General features: G+C 43.0%; 1 long non-coding RNA gene across 1 annotated transcript; it reads left to right on the top strand.

Moving 5' to 3' along the window:
• Window positions 1-133: 133 nt before the first annotated feature.
• Window positions 134-21,171, top strand: LOC132395856 (uncharacterized). Its single transcript, XR_009512762.1, has 4 exons — window positions 134-310; window positions 5,744-5,969; window positions 12,283-12,456; window positions 17,983-21,171. It is a non-coding gene; the product is annotated as an uncharacterized LOC132395856 (long non-coding RNA).
• The last annotated feature ends 728 nt before the right edge of the window (window positions 21,172-21,899 follow it).

Raw genomic sequence — 21,899 nt, 5'->3', positions numbered from 1 at the left:
TGTCCCATTATAGGGGAACAGTCACCACTGCGGAATGTAACAGTCTTCTAGAGCATTCCCAGTGGGAAGTCGCCAACGTGCTCTTTAATTGTGTGGGAAGGGAGGGGGAGAACATAATCAAGCGCGCCTTTCACTTGAGCAGTATACTATTTTTAAATAACCCCCGTGCTTCTTGTATGAATGCTGTCCCGTAACTTTTGGATCTGCTGTAATAATTATTTTCATTTCCCCTCCCCTGAGGTGGGAACCAGGCTGAAATCTTGATCAAAAATCGAGCTGCTGGAAGAGCGGGTTCCACACGGTCTGAAAGGTCGTTTGTCCGTTTCCCTCCGGCAGTGCATGTTTGCTTCCCACCCCCACGGTTCTGCTTGCGCGTCCTGCCGTCTCAGCTTTTGTTTGCTTCCTTATAATTTCGCTTCGCCCACCAAGCAGCATTGCTACCCTACCCCCTCCAACGCCTCCCTCATCACTGCACTAGTCTTTGCCCTGATTCTGAGCTTGACAATGAGAATTGCAGAAATCTAAAACAGTACGAGAAAATGCTGGAAACTTTCAGCGGTTCTTCATCTTGACCATCCCTATCCTACTTCTGATAAGAGTTCCTCAGCGTGTTTTGGGGATCTAGGCGGGGGCTGCGAACAAGACCGACAGCCGAATTGCTCTTGAGAAAGTGTGGGCGAGTCACGCCCTCCAGCTGTTGCAACTCTTCTGGAGAAGAGAATCTCGCAACGATGTTTGGTTTGGGATCTAGCCGTGATGATAGACTTTCAAATTAGAGTGCTGTGTGACTTCACGTAGAAAATAGAGGTCAGAGGAACCTGTTCCGCCCTTCAGCATATTCCTGGCCGATTATTCTAATTCAGTACCCTCGGGTTCAAGTTTAATTCTCATTGAACCATACATGAATACAGCCAAACTAAACAGCGTTACTCCGGGCGCAACGTGCAAAACACAGGACCAACAGTCATACACAGCGCAAAGCACCTATAGCACATATCAAATATAAGTAAAATACAGACCATACACAAAAAATGGTCCAAGTACCTTACATCATGAATGCGGCAGCATAGAACATAAAAATCTACAGCGCATTACAGGCTATTCGGCCCACAATGTTGTCCCACCATATAACCTACACTAGAAACGGCCAAGAATTTCCCTACCGCATAGCCCTCCATTTTTCTAAGCTCCATGTACCTAAGAGTCTCTTAGAAGACCCTATTGTATCCACTTCCACCACCATTGCCAGTAGTGCATTCCATGCACCCATCACTCCCTGATATCCACTCGGTACCTATTTCCAGCATCTTAAAACTGTGCCCTCTCATGTTAGCCATTTCAGCCCTGTGGAAAAGCCTCTGACTATCAACACAATCAATGCCACTCATCATCTTATACACCTCTATCAGGTGACCTCTCATCCTCTGTCACTCCAAGGAGAAAAGGCCACGTTCACTCAACCTTTTCCTGTTAGACATGCTCTCCAATCCAAGCATTCTTGTAAATCTCCTCTGCACTCTTTCTATTGTATCCACATCCTTCCTGTAGTGAGGTGACCAGAACTGTGGGGTCTGACCAACGTCTGTAACATTACCTAACAGCTCTTGAACTCAATCCCACTTTGATGAATGCTAGCACACCATATGCTTTCTCAACACCATTGTCAACCTGTGCAGCAGTTTTGAGTGCCGTACGAACACGAACACCAAGATCTCTCTGATCCTCCACACTGCCAAGAGTCTTACCATTAATACTATATTTTGTCTTCAAATTTGACCTACCAAAATGAACCACTTCACACTTATCTGGGTTGAACTCCAGCTGCCACTTCTTGGCCCGGTTCTGCATCTTATCAATGTCCCACTGTAACCTCTGACAACTCTCCACACTATCCACAACACCTCCAACATTTGAGTCATCAGCAAACTTACTAACCCACCCTTCTACTTCTTCAACCAGTCATTTATAAAAATCACAAAGAGGAGAGGTCGCAGAACCGATCCTTGCGGAACACCACTGGTTACCATCCTCCATGCAGAACATGAACCATCCACAACCACCCTTTGCCTTCTCTGGTCAAGCCAATTCTGGATCCACAAAGCAAGGTCTCCTTAAATACCATGCCTCCTTACTTTCTGAATGAGCCTCACATGGGAAACCTTATCAAAAGCCTTACTGAAATCAATATACACTACATCCACTGTTCTATCTTCATCAATGTGTTTTGTTACATCCAGCTGTCTGCAGTCAAACACAATACAGCTTGTCTTCTGCTGAGCGAACACTGGAGGGCAGCACTGATCCCAGCATGGGTGCCGCAACTCATCGACCCTGGCACTCCGGTGGAGTGGCCAATTCCCGACACCTCCTTCTGGGCGATTGCAGATAGTCACTCACTGTTAGACTACACACCACCCCGGTGCAAGGTTGGAGAGGATTGGTCCACACAACAGCAATGGCAATAACCTGGCATCCAGAGGGCCTTGGTGCTGGATTAGCCAACTTTACAGACTACTGGATCTTATTCCTACTAATATTCAAGCACTTTTAATTCACTTATTTTTAGGTGTTACACAGTATTATAATAATATTTCCAGTGAGCCAAGAAGTTTAAAGAGAGCACAGGAGGTCGGATCCTCATATGTTTAAAGAACTACAGTAAATTTGATGAGAACAAGGTACCAGCTTCCAGTGAGTTTCCAGGGCCCAAATGACTTTTCCGGATGTGTGGGAACTAGGGTGCTGGTGGGTGTTATAGGGGACAGGAACCAGGGGCCCAGTGAGTTTCAAAAGAGGTGGGAATCAGGGGCCTGGTGAATTGCCAAGATGCATGGAACCAGGATCCGGGTGAGTTTCACAGAGAGGTGGGAACGGTTGGGAGGGGGGAGGTAATGATTTTACAGAGGAAGGGAACCAGGGTTCCAGTTCAACCCAGATAAGTGTGAAGTGGGTCATTCTGGTAGATCCAATTTGAAGACAGAATGTAATATAATTGGTAAGAATCTTGGCAGTGTGGAGGATCTGAGAGAGCTTGGCGTCTGTGTCGATAAGACACTCAAATCTGCTGCATGGGTTGACCTTTGTTAAGAGGGTGTATGGTGTGTTGGCTTTCATCAACCATGGGATTAAGTTCAAGAGCCGTGAGGTAATGTTACAGCTATGTAAGATCTTGGTCAGACCCCACCTGGAGTACTGTGTTCGGTTCTGGTCACCTCACTACAAGAAGGATGTGGATACTATAGAGAGAGTGCAGAGGAAGTTTACAAGGATGTTGCCTGGATTGGAGGATGCACCATATGAAAATAAGTTTAGTGTACTTGACGTTTTCTCCTTGGAGTGACAGTAGATGAGAGGTGGCCTGATAGAGGTGTATAAGATGATGGATAGCTAGAGGCTTTTTCCCAGGGTTGAAATGGCTAGCATGTAGTTTTAAGGTGCTTGGAGATAGGTTCTGAAAGGATGTCAGGGGTAAGTTTCTTATAAAGAGAGTGGTGGGTGTGTGGAATGCATTGCTGGGGGAGTTGATGGAAAAGTGGCTACAATAGGGTCTTTTGAGAGACTCTTAGATAGGTACGCGGAGCTTAGAAAAATAGAGGGCTATGTGCCAGGGAAATTCTAGGCAGCCTCTTGAATAGGTTACACAGTTGGCAAATTTTTGTGGGCTGGAGGGCCTGTAATGTGCTGTAAATTTCTATGTTCTATGTTCTTTGTTTCTGAAACTTACCGGAGGTTGGAACTAGGAACCTGCTGAGGTTCACTGTGGCAAGGCACCAGTTAGTTTGTAAACCATAAGATGAATTGTCACGTTTTCTAAATATTTGGTTTATGGTGCCCACTGGAGTTTAAAAGAGGAAGAAGTGATTTCATTGAAATTTCAAGAGGGGCTGATTCTTCTGGCTGGATATTTTAGAGTCAAAGTATTGCAACACAGAAGGCAGCCATTTGGCTCATATCTACGTGGCATAAAATTAAGTTGCTTAGGGTCAATCCGTGTCTTTGCAGGCTAAAACACTACAGATGCTCATTCAGGGACTTCAGAATCAGGTCTCAGACCACATAACCATAAGACATGGGAGCGGAATGAGGCCATTCAGCCCATTGAGTCTTCTCCACCATTCCATCATGGCTGATCCCGGATCCCACTCAACCCCACACACCTACCTTCTCACCTAGCCTTTGATTCCTGACTGAGCAGGAAATGATCAACTTTCACCTTAAATATACACGCCGACTGAGCCTCCACTGTAGTCTATGACAGGTCATTCCACTCTCTGGCTAAATTAATTCCTCCTTGTCTCTGTGCTAATGGGTTGCCCCTCAATTTTGAGGTGATGCCCTCTATTATTACAGCAGACGATGCAAAATGTGTTATGTGGCAACAGTGCTAGACATTACTTTGTTACAATCAGTAATAGTGCCATGAGGGGATAATGAGGGAGTGTTCATGGTTTCATTGACCGTTTGGAAATCTGAGGGGAAGAATATGTCTGAAGGTTCTCACTCATCCAGGTCATTGTATATCAAGGCAACTGGACTTGCTGTGTTGTCTGGAAGATTTTTGGCCACTTATCTGAGAGTGGCAAGCTCATTACCTCTATGACTGTTAAAGACCCTCATTTGATTAATATACCTTTAATCAACTCTCAGAGTTCATTAGCCTGAAAACTACCCACCATGGATTGGAACTGAAGAAGCCTCTCAGATGAGTGGTGAAACGTACTCTAGACAACACAGCATGTCCAGTTGCCATGATTTGCTACAGCTGGATACACGGAGGGGTAGAAGTTGCTTCTGAATGACTGAGTGTAATCTACAGACTCCTGCACCTCCTCCTCAATGGTAGTAATATGAAGAGGGCTTGACCTGAATGGTGAGGGTCCTTAATGACGGATGCATCCTTCTTCAAGCATTGCCTTTAGAAGATGTCCTCCGTGGTGGGGAGGATTGTAGCCATAGTGGTGTTAGCTAAGTCTACAATGTTCTGCAGCCTATTTAAATTTGAAGTGGATTCCTGCCTCCAACATTCTCAAAGGGAGTAAGTCACAAACTACTATTACTTTTGGGGTGTTTTTATTCTTCCCCCCCCACCACTAATTGACAGTTCCTATGTTTCTTTGTTACTGATTTTTCTGCAGGGAAGTAGTCCATTCCTGTTCACCTTGTCTAGACCTATTATAATTTTACAGACTTTGATTAAATCTCTCCTTTGTTCCAGAGAAATTAGCTCCCACCTAATTGGCCTTGCCTCATGACTATAATTCTCAACCCTGGCACAATCATACATCCCTGCTTCCATGCTAGTGCTGTAACATCCTTCTTGTAGTGTACTGGGCAGCACGATAGCACAGTGGCTAGCTTTAGAGTACCAGCGAAGTGGGTTCGATTCCCGCTGCTGTCTGTAAGGAGTTTGCACGTTCTCCATGTGACTGCGTGGGTTTCCTCCCACAGTCCAAAGACAGACCAGTTGGTAGGTTAAGTGGTCATTGTAAATTGTCCCATGGTTAGAGTAGGATTAAATCGGGATTGCTGGGTGGCGTGGCTCGAAATGTCAGAAGGGCCAATGCTGCACTGTTTCTCAATCAATCAATAAGTAAATAAATATATAAATAAAATGAACACAATGTTGTAGCTAATATTTTATCCTTTTTTAATGTGACACAATTAAAGCTAGGGAGCACAACCTTGGGATAAGTGAATACTTCTTTAAGCCAAAGGTTTCAAATGTCTGAATTCTCTTCTTTAGAGTGCTTTGGCTGCTCAGTCAAGGAAATTTTCAAGGCTGAAATCCCTAGATGCTAAAGAAATTGAGAAGAAGTGGACTGTGATGGAGGACTAGCAGAGATGTGGAATGGTGGATCACGCTTGAGGACTGCTTATGGCCGGCTACTCCCTGTGCCTATGTTCTCTTGAATTTGGGAGAAACATCTCTAACCAAAGTGCATGTAGGATGCGGAACTTTATACCATGAGGTACGTTTGAGGTAAATACCTTGGATTCATTAATGGGAAAGCTGGAGAAACACAGGAGCTAAAATTGACGGAGGCTGCTGAGCCAGCTGATATAAAATTATGCATTTATATATTAAGGAGAAGCTTTCTGTCCAGAAAACATCTTGGGCACCTCTAGCCTGTTACTTCAATACAGTTCTTCACAGATTTTCATTACAATGGTGCATTTAATATGCAGAACTGGTGTTTTGAACCATTCCCACTTCTCTAATGCATTACTAAAGATTTGTGGATTCATAAATGCAAAATCAAAAATTAAAAACCCATTTCCCTGAAAGGGTTCACTCCCAGTGCATATTTGTACTTACAGTTTTTTAAGCTTCATCTTACAGTCAGTCATAGAGGATCCTGTAACTGATGCATAGACAATTTGTGGAGCATCCCTAGAGAAAGGGGAACAGACATCGGACTCCCAAGTCAAAGTACATCTGGTTCAGAAATCAATGCTAGTACATAGTTATCAGTTTTGAGTAATACAAACAATTAATAATTTTTTGTTACCAGGCGACACATACAAAATGCTGGAGGAACTCAGCAGGACAGGCAGCATCTATGGAAAAAAGTACAGGCCGAAATGTCAGCTGTTCTTTTTTTCTATAGATGCTGCCTGGCCTGCTGAGTTCCTTCAGCAATTTCTGTGTGTTGCTCGGATTTCCAGCATCTGCAGATTTTCTCTTGTTAATAATTTTTTGATGTTTGTTATTCCTTTCCACATCTTGAGGCACATCAGGTGGCAAATGCTTTAGCATTTTTGTCTGTTTTTTTTTGTGAGACTGAACTGCTCGCTTGATGCTCAACCCAACACAGATGGAAAGGCTGCAAGGAGCTGGTTGGATTCGTACCTGGGACCACTCGTCTCAAAGCCTGGTGCAGATGCCACTACACCATTGGCCGAAATTAATATATTTTTCCTTTGTCACTGTTTTTCCTGTGTTATTGATTTTTTTTATTTTGTAAAAATATAATAATATATACAGTATTCTAAATACAATTTTAAAAATTACTAATTAAAATATATTCTAAATATATGATATTTTACTTAAACAGTATAACAGAAAAAATATCAGTAACACTGGAAAAGCAGTGACTCAGGGGAGAAAGATGATCCATCAGGTTTGCACTGGTTATCCAAAGACCTATCCTACCTCTCCCATCACTCTTTTATTTCCCTAAACCCCCTCAACTTATTCCCTTTTGCACATCAACTCGGCTTTTTTTGTGGTCTTGCTTTGAAGGGTTCATTTGTAATTAACCTACCAAATAAGATGACAGTTGTCACAACTGGAAGTGGGATTTGTGTAAGTTCAACCAGAACAGAAATCGCAATCTGGATATTTTGAGTCAAGTGCAGTCCTTTGCTTGTGGAATGATAGACTACTCAATTAATGATGAGTTTCGTTGCCCCACCTCTTATTTCCTTCCGGAGATCTGTGATGCATTGCCGGTGATAATAAACCTGATTCTGATCTACGGCCATTTTACAAGATGTGGGTTTTGCTTGCAAGTTCATGAGTTACTGACCGAGTCACCATTGATAAGCCATCTTTTTGAGGTACTGAAGTCCTGTTGATGATGGTACTTGCAGATAGTGTAAAGGAATCTCCAGGATTTGCAACCAGAGGATGATAAATGCATGGCAAAACATATTCTAAGTAAAATGATGTGTGACTTGTTGGAGAACCTGCAGATGATAAAGCGCTTTTTGTGTCCTTCTCAGTGTTAGAGGTCACGGTTTTAGAAGGTGTGAAAGCAGCTTAGTCGAGAACTTCAGTGAAGTTTGTAAATGGTACACATTACATCTATGGTGCCAGGGTCTTGGTAATGAACGTTTAAGATAGATGGATAGTAATCAAGTAGGCTGCTTTACGCTGGACGTTGTCATGTTTCTTGTGTGTTGAGCTGCATTCTGAGATGCAAGTGATAGGCATTCCATCACATTTCTGCACTCTGCTTCATAGATACTTTTTGGAGTCAGGATATGTGTCCCTCACTGCTGGCTATCTGTTTCCTGACCTGCTCTTGCAGTTAAAGCATTTCTATTGGCAGTACAGCTAAGATTCTGGTCAGTGGTGATCCCTGTATATTGATCGTGGAAGACTTTCTGCTATTGCATGTCCCAGATTGGATTTCTTCTTCTCAGTGATGGTCACTGCCTGGTATGTGTGGCATAAATGTATTTGCCTCTTCCCCACACATGCCCAACGTTGTCTCGATCTTACTGCATTCAGGTATGGAGTGATTCATTTTGTGAGGAGTCATGAATGGAATTGAATATTGCTCATCGTACTTTTTCTGCGCCTCAGACCTTACAGTGGAAAGAAGGGCTTTGATGTAGCAGCTGAAGATAGCCGGCCAAGGAAACACTTGCAGTGAAGTCCTGGGGCTATGCTGAATGACCTCCAACAAGCATGAAACCTTTTTTGCCGAGTTTGACTTTTCTCAGTTGAGGATTCTCCCCTTGATGCTCACTGCTTTCAGTTTTATGTAATGAAAGGTTAGTGCTCACTGGCTTGTGTGTTCTATGATCTGAAAAGCAGGGCTGTTTGCTGGCTGTGAGGTGGGACATGAGCAACTTTAGTCAATTATAACTCCACCTCCTACTGACTTAAGACCTGTGCTATTGTAAGCCAGGTATTGTGTTAGAATCAGTGCGTTATCACAGCATACCACCTCCTTACAAGCCAGTGTCACTGAAGAGCCACTCAATAGAAATGAAAACTGCTTTATTCTAGTTTTTTGTGGAGCATTCTCCCTGAACACAATTGAAAAGATGTATGTAGCAATTAAAGGTTTGGAGCTAAGCTTCTGTACACATTCAATTGATTAATTAGATTTTGCTGCTGAGAATTGCATATCAGTGCACCACACAACAGCCACAGTGGCCACCATGGGGTATCTAGGATTTTGACTGACTGGTGCCTCTGTGAATAGCATAGCTATGATTCTTGTCATTGGATTATTTTTGGCTTTGCACAGTAAGTGCATAAGTAATGGAGCACTTTAATCCTTCTGTCCAGTGGGGGAACCAAGTCAGCGAGTCATTTTTGAATATCTCAATAAAAGGCCTGTGCATTAACGGTAATGAAAGTTGTAGAAGTTAACAAAGAGGCTAAAAATAAAGTTTAGTCACTCCAATATGCTTCCTATCCCCAATGGTTTCTAGGACATGAACTATTAGCCAGTGATATCAGGTTAATCATTAATACATGTTTCTGCATTGTTATAATATATAATATCTGTATCGCTTACAGATAAGGTGGAATATTGAAAGCTGTTATGTAATTGCAAAGATCTATATTTTTATTTATTTATCTATTGAGATACAGCACAAAACAGGCCCTTCTGGCCCTATGAGCCATGTCATCCAGCAATCCTAGCCTAATCACAGGACAATTACGATGATTAATGAACCTGCTAACTGGTACGTCTTTGGACTGTGGGAGGAAACTGGAGAACCCAAAGGAGGCCCTCACACTCACAGGGAGAATGTACAAACTCCTTGCAGGCAGCGACAGGAATCGAACATGGGTTACTGGTGCTGTAAAGCTAACCTCTATGCTACCAATTTTGCTTGCATCCTTCCCTACTTCCAGTAATTCCTTATTAATAGCTATATGCGTTCTTTTAGTAGAGTGGGGTCAGGAGTTAGGAACAATGGGAGAGAGCAGCGGTGGGTGTACAAAAGGTGGCATAGACGGACGGTCTGCAAACAGTACCAGCACTCCTGCAGGCTGCTGTGTGATTGTAGTTGGAGCGGGTGCCAGATGTAAAACTGCACAACGGTTGGGTGCTGGTACAGAGCTCGGGAATGAGATTCGTCACCTTTCCAACAGACATCACCGTTCCACTTTTCCCCCTACCATACCTAGTCACCTCCTCCACATCATTTAACAGTCTACCAACCGGGTGGCAAACCTAGAGTCAAAATAGGTTTCAAAAGTACATTTAATGTCAGGGAAATGTATACAATATACATCCTGAAATGCTTTTTCTTCGCAACCATCCACGAAAACAGAGCACTGCCCCAAAGAATAAATGTCAGTTAAATGTTAGAACCCCCCATTTCCCCCTCCCATGCATAAGCAGTGGTCACCCTCCCCCACCAGCAAAAAAAATGCTTCGGCACCTGCCACCGAGCACTCAAGCATGCAGCAAAGCATCAATAAAGACACAGACTTGCAGACTTGCACCCCAAAGACTCTCGTTCACCCAGTAATTCAACATACCACAGCCTCTCTGTCTCCCTAATAAGGGAAAAAGAGATGTCCCCATTTCACAGCGAGAGGGGAGACATAACAAACAACCTACTGACTACAATGTTAAAAGTCTGTTGCGTCACTTTTTCCGAGCTCTGTGCCCAAATAACTCGGGTCTCGGGGCACACAGACAGCAGCCAGCTTGCTGCTTTCTATCTTCTGTGTACTCCCAAGACACACCAGGCCGCGACACCGACCTCGAGTCCACTCGCCTCCAGAGCCATGAAATCCCAAAACTCCAAAGATGCACTAACCTTTTAGGTCACGTCCTTGGTATATCGAATAGCGGCCAGTCGTGAGACCCCGAGAGCTGGTCCCATTCCCGCAAAGGACCAAAGTCAGCGTGTAACTCCAGATCAGGGTCTTCAAAAGAACACTGAAAGGGAAAATTAGAGATAGAAATAGAGCCGTTTCTGAAGATGCGAGCAAAGGAGTCGCCGCTGGGTGCCATCGTCTCCTTTCACTATATCCTAATAATAAAATTGTAAGGGTGAACAAACTTCCCCTCTGCCATCAAATTCCTAAATGGACATTGACCTTATGAGCACTACCTCAGTACTTTGTTTTTATTTCTGTTTTGCCCTACTTATTCTAACTTAACTATTTAATATACAGGTGATATTAAACCTGATTCTGATTCTGTATAGACCAGACTGGGTGTGGTTGGTAGACTTACTTCTTTTAAGCACATTAGTGAACCAGAAGTGTTTTATGGTGGTTACTTTTAACTGAGATGTGCTCTATTTTAGAAATCCCTGGTTTAATTTCACTATTAAGTTCCTCAGTTGCCATGGTGGAGTATGAAGTCTTGCCTTTGGATTAAAGGCCCAGTCTGGCTGCTCTCCAGTATATAGCAGCTACACAGTGTTGCTTATCGCTGCAGGCTTTGGTCTTGGGATAAGTTCCTCACTGGGACAGGTTTATCTAATCTGACCTTATTTTGGCTGAGCAGGCAAAGTGCTTCACTTCTCCCTGATCTTGTGATCTACAGATGACCTGCATGCCACTCCCTTGCCAGATTCCTCATTCCTGGCCTGACTGCTGGGGCCAAGGAATCACTGTGTGACATGGCCTATGCTTTGGTGAGATTTTCTGCTGCTGCAACTCGGCAGTAGAACTCTGCCCTTAGAACCCAGTTAGACTGCTAGGTGGATAGGAAAGGTTTAGAAGGTTATAAGCCATACAGTAGCAAACAGAACTAGATTGGATGGGCATTTTGGTTGGCGTGGACCAGTTGGGCAGGTTTCCATGCTCTAGGCCTCGGCCTATTAGTCCACTAAACCAGCTGTGAATATTGTCTTTCTGCCGCTGAGCCATGAGGCTCTTGAACCAAATGGGATAACTTCACTCAATATCACTCGCTTCATCATTGAAATATTCCCACAACCTATAGGCTCACCGTGAAGGACTCTTCATTTTTTTGTTCGCAATGTTTATTTATCATTATTATTATTATTATTATTATTATTATTATTATTATTATTGTTATTTCTTTCCTTTTCCATTTGCACAGTCCGTTGTCTTTTGCACACTGGTTCAACACCCAAGTTGATGTGGTCTTTCATTTTGGTTATTATTCTATTATGGATTTATTATGACCACAAGCAAATGAATCTCAAGGTTGTATATGGTGATGTATATGTATTTTGATAATAAATTTACTTTGAACTTTGAAATTGTTGGTGTTGTGGTTGGAGGAAGTGGGCATAATTGCGAGTGGCTATTTGGTGCTGGAAGTTGTGTTGAGAGAGTTGAGGGGACAGGGGGATGGTGGTGGGAAGCTGATTGTGAGAACTATTTAAAGCCAGGTATATTCACTTTCCTGATATATAACCTAACAGTAAAAATTCAACATTGAAAAATGAAATCAATGTTACTGCTTTCTCTTGGTTCCTACAGAACTTAATCACTTCCCGGGGCTAAAAATGATCACTTCCATTTTAGCTTAATCTGGAAGTTATTGACAAAACCACTCTGTTTCTAAAGAGCCTTTGTGTGTGTGTATTGTCTCTCCAAAGGGAAATATTACAGCTCTGGCCCACTTAATGGATTGGACACCTCAATGACAGCTTCCTTTTGTAACAGTGATTCAGAAGGCACAGATGCTGGAAGCAGAGCAACACACAAGATGCTGAAAGAACTCATCGAGTCCGACGGCACCTGTGGAGGGAAATGGACAGTCGATATTTCAGGTCAAAACCCATTATTGGAACTGAAAGATAAGAGTGCAAATAATCAGTAGAAAGAGTTGAGGGGAAGGGCTGGTGCAAGAGCTGGCGAGTGATAGATGAATCCAGGTGAGGGGAGGTGACAGACTGATGAAGGGAGAAGAGTGGACATCCTGTAGTGACAGAGGCTGGGAGATGATAGGTTGAAACAACAAAAGACTTCAAATGATGCATTTGGGTAGGTAAGAAAGTTGGAATAAGGAACCAAAATAAGAGAGGTGGGGTGGACAGATGTTAATAGTAGGGGGAAGGGACAGAATGGGAGGAGTATGAGGGTGATGGGCACATAGAGGAAGGGGAAGAAGGGAAAGAAACTGGATGACAGCGAACTGTGGAGGAGGATGGGTGTAGGAACTGGAAAGATCAGAAGGAGTGAGAAGAGAGACACAGGGAGACCATTTTACCTGAAAACGGTGAATTTAATGATTTGTCCCCCTCTTCCCCTTTTTTCTCTCTTCCTGATCTACCTAGTTCCTCCTACACCCAGTCCATCACCTTGTTTTGTTCTCTTTTGGAAACAATTCAGAGAGTGTTTACTGGACTGATAACTAGAATGATGCAATTGTCTAATGAGGAAAGGTTGGACAGAGTACCCTTGTATCTGCTGAGTGAGAGAGAACATGATTAAAGCATACAACATCCTGAGAGATCTTGACAAAACAACTGTCTACTCTTGTAGGTGAATCTAGAACTTGGAATCACTGCCTAAAAGTAAAGGGTTACCCACTTAAAAACAGAGATGAGGCAAGATTTAATTATCTGAGAAGTAATGAGTCTTCCTTCAAGGATAGTGTAAGCAGAGTCTTTGAATATTTTTAAAACAGAGGTAAATTCTTGGTCATCAAAGAGAAAGAAGTTTTTTTGAATAGATGAGAATGTGGAGTTGAGATTTCAATCAGATTAACCAGAACAGACTTGAGAGTCACACACCCTTCTCTTGAATTTGGACAAGGCACACATGGAGTCATAACCTTGGTAAAAGCCTGAGTATTTCACAGAGGCCTGACAGTACAAGGACTATTTTGGGAGATAAAAGAAGTGAATGCAGCTTTGGTTAAAGAACTGAGGTTTAAATCACCTTTGAAAATGCAGAAAGAGCTAACAGAGTCTTTCAAAGTGAGAGTTGAACTCGCTGAACAATTCAAGATTCAAGATTGTTTACTGTCATTCCCTGTACACAGCTTAAGGAGGATGAAATAGTTGTCACTCTGGATCTGAAGCAGCACCAAAAAACACAAAAGATAAACAACACAATAATAATATCGAAAAAAATAACATACTATATTTATATACATAGATTGATTGTATGTCCATAAAGTGTCACTAGGCTGTCCATAAGATAAATGAAGGGAAATAATAAAGTAGCGGGTGGAAGCGTTGATCAGTCTTACTGCTTGGGGAAAGAAAATTGTTGCTAAGATTTAGAAGACACATGAGTGTCTAGGTTCGAGTAGAGCCTTTGATTACAGTTAAGGGGAGCGGGGCAAAGTTTAATCTGATGGTGGAGGGCTAGAGGATTGAGAAGGATTGTGAGGGACTGCAGGCTGAGATCAAGAAAACAAATGCTTAACGTAATTAAAACTGGGGCTAAGAGGGTAGGGGGAGCAGACAGAGAGAGAAAATCAAAAATAAGTATACTGTCTTGGATACTGTTGGTGGGGATGACCTACCAGGAACAAGCTGCAGTGGTCCTGTCTCTGGCACTGAGGTTGGACCCTCGACTAGGAAGGGGAGGAAGGAAGAGAAGAGAGCGGTAGTGATAGGGGATTCTATAGTCAGGGGGGCGGATAGGAGATTTTGTGGGGAAGATCGGGAGTCTCGGATGATATGTTGCTTCCCTGGTGCCGGGGTCCGAGACATCTCAGATCGGGTGCAGGTTATTCTCGAGAGGGAGGGCAAGAATCCAGATGTTGTGGTCTATGTAGGGACCAATGACGTGGGTAGGATGAGTGAGGGGGTCCTGCGTAGGGAGTTCAGGGAGTTAGGTGTGAAGCTGAAGAGCAGGACCTCCAGGGTAACAATCTCAGGATTGCTACCTGTGCCACGTGCGAGTGAGGCAAGGAACAGAAGGATTATAACGATTAATACATGGCTGAGAGGATGGTGCAGGAGGGAGGGCTTCAGGTTTGTAGATAATTGGGCTGTCCCAGGGAAGGTGGGATCTGTTCCGAAGGGATGATTTACACCTGAACTGGAGCGGTACTAACATTCTTGCAGGGAAGTTTGCTAGTGCTTCTTGTGGGGGGTTTAAACTAAATTTGCAGGGGGTGGGGATCCAGAATGTGAGAGAGGATAGCGAGATGAAGAATAAAGGACAGGTAATGACTACACGGTTCCGGAATATTAAGTGTGTAGTAGAGGAAGGTGGGACGGAACAAGTGATAAGGAGGACTCATGTACAGAGGGATGGTCTGACGGAACATGGAGTTAAATGTGTTGAAAGAATAAGTAAATTTAGGAAGGACAACAAAATTCTAGGGGTGTATAGCCCAATGGGAGTTCAGGGAGCTGGGTTAGGCACAATAGGCAGCAATTCAGAGACAGGAGAAATGGGTTAAAAATTCTATATCTGAATGCACGAAGTGTCAGAAATAAGGCAGATGAGCTTGAAGCCCAGGTGCGAATGGGTAAATATGATGTTGTTGGGATAACGGAGACATGGCTGCAGGGAGATCAGACCTGGGAAATGAATGTACAAGGGTATACGTGCTTTCATAGGGACAGAAATGTGGGCAGAGAGGGTGGGGTGGCCCTGTTGGTGAGGAATGAGATTCAGTCGTAGGGTCAGGAAAAGTAGAGTCTGTGTGGATAGAACTGAGGAACAGTAAGGGCAAAAGGACCCAAATGGGTGTTGTCTACAGGCCACCAAACAGCAGCATGGATATTGGGTGCAAGTTGAATAGGGAGTTAACATTGGCATGTGGCAAAGGTAATGTCGCAGTAGTTATGGGGGATTTCAACATGCAGGTGAACTGGGAGAATCAGGTTGGTGCTGGACCACAGGATAGGGAGTTTGTAGAGTACCTACGGGATGCATTCTTGGAACAGCTTGTACGAGAGCCGACCAGGGACAAGACTATTCTGGATTTAGTGTTATGTAATGAACAGGATTTGATAAGCGATCTCGCAGTAAAGGAGCCATTAGGAGGTAGTGATCACAATATGATAAGCTTTTATCTGCAATTTGAGAAGGACAAGGGCAGCTCGGAGGTGTCAGTGTTGCAGATGAACAGGGGAAACTATGGAGCCATGAGGGAGGAGCTGGCCAAAGGTGACTGGACGGATATCCTAGCAGAAAAGACAGTGGAACAGCAATGGCAGGTATTCTTGGGAATAATGCACAAGGTGCAAAATCAGTTCATCCCCCGGAGAAGGAAGGATTCAAAGGGGGGAAAGGGCCACAGTGGTTGACAAAGGAAGTCAGAGATTGCATAGCATTAAAAAAAAGGAAATATGATAGAGCTAAGGTGAGTGGGAGGACAGATGATTGGGAAGTTTTTAAGGAACAACAGACTTAACTAAAAAGACAATACGGGGAGAAAAAATGAGGTACGAATGCAAGCTAGCCAGGAATATAAAGGAAGATAGCAAAAGCTTTTTTAGGTATGTGAAGAGAAAGAAGATAGTTAAGAACAATGTTGGGCCCTTTAAGAATGAATTGGGTGAAATTGTTATGGGAAACAGAGAAATGGCAGAAGAATTTAATGAGTACTTTAGATCTGTTTTCACTAAGGAAGACACAAGCAATCTCCCAGATGTATGGACGGGCCAAGGACACAGGGTAACAGAGGAAATGAAACAGATTGACATTGGGAAGGAAACGGTGATGAGAAGACTGATGGAACTGAAGGCTGACAAATCCCCAGGTCCAGATGGTCTGTACCCTAGGGTACTAAAGGAGGTGGCCCTGGAAATTGCAGATGCATTGGTAATCATTTTCCAATGTTCCTTAGATTCAGGATCAGTTCCTGAGGATTGGAGAATGGCTAATGTTATCACACTTTTTTAAAAAAGGAGGGAGGGAGAAAACAGAGAACTATTGACCTGTCAGCTTGACATCGGTGGTGGGAAAGATGTTAGAGTCCATTATTAAGGATGAAATAGTGGCATATCTAGATAGCAGTGATAGGATTGGGCTGAGCCAGCATGGATTTACCAGGGGTAAATCATGCTTGACTAATCTGTTGGAGTTTTTCAAGGATGTAACCAGGAAGTTAGACAGGGGAGATCCAGTGGATGTAGTGTACCTCGATTTTCAGAAGGCATTTGATAAGGTCCCACATAGAAGATTGGTGGGTAAAATCAAAGCTCAGGGCATTGGGGGGAAGACATTGACATGGGTAGAAAACTGGTTGGCAGATAGAAAGCAAAGGGTAATGGTGAATAGGTGTTTCTCGGAATGGCAGGTGGTGACTAGTGGGGTGCCACAGGGCTCGGTATTGGGACCACAGCTGCTTACCATTTACATTAACGATTTGGATGAAGTCATAAAAAATAACATCAGCAAATTTGCTGATGATACTAAGCTGGGTGGCAGTGTGACATGTGATGAGGATGTTAGGAGGATTCAGGGTGACTTGGATAGGTTGGGTGAGTGGGCAGATACTTGGCAGATGGCATTTAATGTGAATAAGTGTGAGGTTATCCACTTTGGGAGTAAGAACAGGAAGGCAGATTATTATCTGAACAGTGTAGAGTTGGGTAAGGGAGAAATACAAAGAGATCTCAGAGTCCTTGTTCATCAGCCACTGAAGGTGAATGAGCAAGTGCAGCGGGCAGTGAAGAAGGCTAATGGAATGTTGGCCTTTATTGCAAAGGGAATTGAGTACAAGAGCAAGGAAATCCTTTTGCATTTGTACAGAACCCTGGTGAGACCACACCTGGAGTATTGTGTACAGTTTTGGTCTCCAGGGTGAAGGAAGGACATCCTGGCTGTAGAGGAAGTGCAGCGTAGATTCACGAGGTTAATTCCTGGGATGTCTGGACTGTCTTACGCAGAGAGGTCAGAGAGACTGGGCTTGTACACACTGGAATTAAGGAGATTGAGAGGGGATCTGATTGAAACATATAAGATTATTAAGGGATTGGACAAGATAGAGGCAGGAAATATGTTCCAGATGCTGGGAGAGTCCAGTACCAAAGGGCATGGTTTGAGAATAAGGGGTAGGTCACTTATGACAGAGTTAAGGAAAAACTTTTTCTCCCAGAGAGTTGTGGGGTTCTGGAATGCACTGCCTCGGAAGGCAGTGGAGGCCAATTCTCTGGATGCTTTCAAGAAGGAGTTAGATAGGTATCTTATGGATAGGGGAATCAAGGGATATGGGGACAAGGCAGGAACCGGGTATTGATAGTAATTGATCAGCCATGATCTCAAAATGGCGGTGCAGGCTCGAAGGGCTGAATGGTCTACTTCTGCACCTATTGTCTATTGTCTGTTGTCTATTGACCCTCATCACCAAGAACATGTCCCCTTCTCATTGCAACCATCAGGAAAGAGGTACAGGAGCCTAAAGACACACACTCAACATTTTGAAGAACAGCTTCTTCCCCCGCCATCAGATTTCTGAATGAACAATGAACCAACGAACACTACCTCAGTATTTTTCTCTATATTTGCACTACTTACTTAATTTAAATTTCTGTTTAGTCTTTTTGTAAATTTCTAGTTTTTATTATTATGCATTGCTATATATTGCTATCGCAAACCAGCAAATTTCATGACATATTGTAAGCCAATGATATTAAACCTGATTCTGATTCTGAATCAGGCAGATAATGTATAGGTTGGGTCAACAATTCAAGACTGGGTTGGGCAGGTGACATGAAAATGATTAACTGGAATTGGGTCAGGAGAGGTGATGATAAATCAATCGGTCCCGGGGAGATGATGGAGAGGTTAGGTGTTTGGTGGTTTCAAAGCATGGGGGATGAATTGGAAGAGTGGTGGGAATAATAGACATCCGTTAGTCTCCCTTCCCATTTCCTTCCCCTTGTTTTTCATACACAGGAATATGCATCCATAGCACTAAATCTGGGAGCTCTCTCCCTCTCTTCTGCTGGTGTAGCTGCCTCGGGGACTGTGCCTTTAAGGGCAGATGCTCTGCTGGCATCCCTGTGTGCAAAGAGATGGCAGCTGTGTTACAGTAACTGTGGTCCTATTCGCAGATGTGGAGAACCTATTGTACAGTTGCTTTTTACCTAACAATATCTCAAATGGATATTTGACTAATTACATAATTCCTTTTGAAGCATTGGTGCTAAATGTAACAATGCTTTAAACAGGAAATACAATATGATGGAAAGGTCAGAGGAGTAAGACATTACTAAAATAGTATTGGACTAATGAATGCTGGTGTCAGAGGGATCTGCCTGTCCTCATACAAGAAACCTATTAGGGAAGTTTTAGAAGTCCTGGAATGTAGTAGGGCAGGTGATCTAGTAATCATAATGACATTAGTTTCAATAGAATTATGGAGAAGAATAGGTCTGGCCTTGGGTTGAGATTCTATAATGAAGAAAAGCCAATTTTGAAAATATAGAACTTAGAACATAGAATAGTACAGCACATTACAGGCCCTTCAGCCCACAATGTTGTGCGACCCTCAAACCCTGCCTCCCATATAACCCCCCACCTTAAATTCCTCCATATACCTGTCTAGTAGTCTCTTAAACTTCACTCGTGTATCTGCCTCCACCACTGAATCAGGCAGTGCATTCCACTCACCAACCACTCTCTGGAGTGAAAAACCTTCCTCTCATATCCCCCTTGAACTTTCCTCAACTTACCTTAAAGCCATTTCCTCTTGTACTGAGCAGTGGTGCCCTGGGGAAGAGGTCCTGGCTGTCCACTCTGTCTACTCCTCTTAATATCTTGTACACCTCTATCATGTCTCCTCTCATCCTCCTTCTCTCTAAAGAGTAAAGCCCTAACTCCCTTAATCTCTGATCATAACCCATACTCTCTAAACCAGGCAGCATCCTGGTAAATCTCCTCTGTACCCTTTCCAATGCTTCCACATCCTTCCTATAGTGAGGCGACCAGAACTGGACACAGTACTCCAAGTGTGGCCTAACTAGAGTGTTATAGAGCTGCATCATTACATTGCTTTTCTTAAAACCTATCCCTCGACTTATGAAAGCTAACAGCCTATAAGCTTTCTTAACTACCCTATCTACCTGTGAGGCAACTTTCAGGGATCTGTGGACATGTACCCCCAGATCCCTCTGCTCCTCCACACTACCAAGTATCCTGCCATTTACTTTGTACTCTGCCTTGGAGTTTGTCCTTCCAAAGTGTACCACTGATGCACCATCAATAACTCTCGGAGACGTGAGTTAAGGTAGGCTTTTATTGGCTGGAAGAAAGCACCATCAGCAGCAAGCGACCACCACACAACATCCTGGAGACTGAGGAAGGAGCAGTGGCTCCAATCGCCTTTATACAGGGGTCTGTGGGAGGAGCCACAGGAGCAGTTAGCGGGGGTGGGGGGGGGGGCATGTCCAGACAGGTACATGTAGTTCACCACAACCACCTGACACTTCTCTGGGTTGAACTCCATCTGCCACTTCTCAGACCACTTCTGTATCCTATCAATGTCTCTCTGCAATCTTCAACAACCCTCTACACTATCTACAACACCACCAACCTTTGTATCAGAAAGGATCTGGCAATTGTGGATGGGGATTGGTTGTTTTCAGGTAAAGTTGTGTTGGTAAGTGGAAGGCCTTCAAAAGTGAAATTTTGTAAGTATAGTGTTTGTACAATCCTGTCAGAATAAGAGGCAAGGAAAACAGGTTTAGCGAACCTTGATTTTCAAGAGATATTGAGGCCCTAGATAAGGAGAAGGAGGTACATAGCAGGTATATGTGGGAAAGGTTTGATTTTGGCCTGTTTTTGCACTGCAGTGTTCTATGATCTACGATCTACAACTATGACTCTAAAGACAGCTCGCTTGCAATTTCAGTAAGTAATTAGGAAAGCAGTTGGATGTTGTCTTTTATCACAGGCAGGGTAAATAGAAAGAAATATTTTATGTGCAATGAAAGCATTTGAAATACACTGATAGGTCTAGTTTCTTAGCAGCATTCTCCACTGATGCTGTATGATTATGAATTTGTACTCTTTGTGCTGCTCTTCAAATATTTCTTCTGTCGTACAGTGTATTTGTTCAGACTAATCCTGAATGATTTCTCCAGTTTTGAACTCTCTTGCTGGAACTGTTTTGCATTGCATTTCCAGGAACTGTACTGCTTCTGACTATTCTTAAGGAAATGTATTGTTGTAGACAATGTTAAAAGGTTTAACATTGTCCTACTTAAAAGAGCTACTTTGTCCATAAATGAGCTTTATTATTTAAAATTAATGCTAAATGAATATTGTGTTCTCTGGGAAGAGCAGCATTTTTCCAGTTAAAGAGGTGTTATAGAACACTTGAAAAATCTATAATCTTCTGGGAGAAATGACTGATATTTTTAAAATGTTTGCTATACTGCAATCTTGCAAAATAATGTGATTTAAAGATCCCACTATTCATGCATGAGTGAAGAATTTTAATTACCATTAGAATTAAACAATATTAAAATTATAGTTAAAATTGAATTGAAATAACAACGCTTCATTCTGTTATTGTTTTACCTTTTATTGCCTCAATGTGCTGTTGTAATGACAGGATCTTTATAAACAGAATACATTGTAAGTTTTTCACGGTGCCTCTGTACATGTCACAATAAAAAAAATCAATTTATCATTTTTATAGAAGAAGATTAAGAGTTTTTTGCCCTCAAGATCAGTCAGAATAAATGCTAATGAAATGTGTAAGATATAGAAAACCTGTTTTACATGGTGCCTCTGAAGACAGATGCTGGCACAAAGTGTGGAATGGAGAGAGTGTTTCGTTGTCAGGTGTGTCACCTTTTGGATGAGATGCTAAATCAAGGTCCTCTTTGCTATCTCCGGCAGACGCACTAGATACAGTGATAATCAAAGGTGAACAGGATGGTTACACCCACACATTGGGAACAATTTACATTGGCCAATTAACCTGCACATCATTGGGATAGGGGCATAGAGTCATAGACAACTACAGTCCATCTGGTGGGTGCCAAACCACTTAAACTGCCTCCTCCCATTGACCTGAACTGGAATCATTGCCCTCCTACCCCTACCATCCCTGTACCTTTGTAAAGTTCTCTTAAATTTTCAAATGGCGCTCGATTGCACAACTTGCACTGGCAGCTCATTTCAAACACTCACAACCGTCTGAATAAAGAAGTTCCCTCATGTTCTCCTTAAACTTTTTACCTTTTCCCCCTTAACCCATGTTCCAGTCGTAGTCCTATTCAACCTCAATGTAAAAATCCTGCTTGCATTTACCTTATCAATACCCCTCACCCTCTATCAAATCTCT

The sequence above is a fragment of the Hypanus sabinus genome, chromosome 6 (assembly GCF_030144855.1).
Source record: "Hypanus sabinus isolate sHypSab1 chromosome 6, sHypSab1.hap1, whole genome shotgun sequence".
NCBI classification, from domain to species: domain Eukaryota; kingdom Metazoa; phylum Chordata; class Chondrichthyes; order Myliobatiformes; family Dasyatidae; genus Hypanus; species Hypanus sabinus.
The sequence above is the reverse complement of the archived record's forward strand: the minus strand, read 5'-3'. Positions and strand labels throughout refer to the sequence as shown.